At 57.1% G+C, this 1,619-nt stretch overlaps 1 pseudogene; it reads right to left on the bottom strand.

Moving 5' to 3' along the window:
* Positions 1-632: 632 nt before the first annotated feature.
* LOC108284320 lies at positions 633-1,250 on the bottom strand (annotated as a pseudogene).
* Between the last annotated feature and the right edge of the window lie 369 nt (positions 1,251-1,619).

Genomic DNA, 1,619 nt, shown 5'->3' with positions numbered 1-1,619 from the left:
GATTACAGGCATGATCCACCCTGCCAGGCCAGACCAGCGCTTTGCAAGATCGTAACCTCTGTGGGTTTGTTTTCGTTAAATACAGTTTCTCTTTTCTATATTCATGAGTCACTTTCCTAAAGATTGGGGCCTCATATCTTCAAAATGATAACTCCTTCCTTTTCTTTCTTTCCTTCCTTCCTTCCTTTCTTCCTTCCTTCTTTTCTTCCTTTCTTCCTTCTTTCTTGCTTTCTTTCCTTTTTGGTCAGGATTATAAACTTGTTCATCCTTTGGTCTTTCTGGGGAATTGAAGAATTATTTTCAAGTACAGGAAGGTTCTTTGTCATCCTGGTATTGGAAGACTAAGATAATGGTTGTGCCATAGTTTTTTCAAGCAGTCGCCTGCGCATTTTATCCTAAGTGTTTACCAGGCAAGAAATCTTTGACTGGTGCTACCTGTCAGAGGAGCGAGAAGCCTTTGTGAGCCAAAGGGTCAGAGTGGGTTCCAATTTTTTTTTTTTTTTGGTAGCTACTTGGAGTTTATTTCCCGCTTGGTGCCAGGGGCACAGTTCCAGGTGTCGGGAAAGCTCCTCAGTGCTGAGGCCTGGCTGGGCCGTGGACAGCGGGGCTCTGACTCCTTTTCGTGTCTGCAGTGTGGATGTGGAGGTCTACTGGCTGCACCCGCCTAGTCTCCAGGGTGAGGGGTAGGGGGTGGGAAGCGAGGCGGGAGGGGCTGTGGTGGCCTAGCGCCTCTGCAGGCCTTGGGCTGGTGGTCACCGCTCAGGTCAGGACGGGGGCCCAGTGCTGGCTGTGCTGGACTGACCACCTGGCTGCTTCCTCGGGGCGTCTTGAGCCAGGCCATAGGTGGTCATGCTGCGGTGGGCTTGGTGGGCGGGGGAAGGGGGTGTTGGTTCCCGGTGCCCCGTGGACTCCAGCACTGTGGCCAGGAACCCGAGGGTGGACTTCCCGAAAAAGAAGCTGGCCCACCAGTGACCCGGGTCAGCCTTGGGGATAACCAGGGGGTGGGGAATGGCTTCTGCGGGGCACTCGGTACCCGCAGGGGCTGTTGCTGGAAGTGGAACCCAGGTGGCACCGGCGGTAGTCGTGGGTGGCCCCGAGCCAGCCGCCGGAGGAGATGGCCGCCATGCTCTGGCTTGCGGGCTGGTGGGACCTGGAAGGCGACCCCTCCTGGCCTCGCGCACGATCACTGGTGGCAGGGACGGGGCGCTAGGCCACGGAGCCCATTTGCAGAGGACACCGCGGGAGGCCGCTCCACGGCGGCCCAGGCTGGAGTGCGCTGGCGCGATCTCGGCTTACTGTGACTTCCGCCGCCCGAGTGCAAGTGATTCTCCTGCCTCAGCCTCCTGAGTAGCTGGAGGGATTACAGGCGCGCCACCACGCCCAGCTAATTTTTGTATTTTTAGCAGAGACGGGGGTTTCACCATGTTGGTCAGGCTGGTCTCGAACTCCTGGCCTCGTGATCCGCCCCCCTCGGCTCCCCAAAATACTGGGATTACAGGCGTGAGCCACCACGCCCGGCCGAGGGCACAGGATTTTAGGAGATGAGAGGTGGGCATGGTGCATATACCTTTAGTTCCAGCTACTCAGAAGGCCGAAGTGGGAGGATCGCTTGAGTCCAG

The sequence above is a fragment of the Cebus imitator genome, unplaced genomic scaffold, assembly GCF_001604975.1.
Source record: "Cebus imitator isolate Cc_AM_T3 unplaced genomic scaffold, Cebus_imitator-1.0 Scaffold275, whole genome shotgun sequence".
Taxonomy (NCBI): Eukaryota; Metazoa; Chordata; class Mammalia; order Primates; family Cebidae; genus Cebus; species Cebus imitator.
Note: the sequence above shows the minus strand (reverse complement) of the source record. Positions and strands in the feature narration are given on the sequence as shown.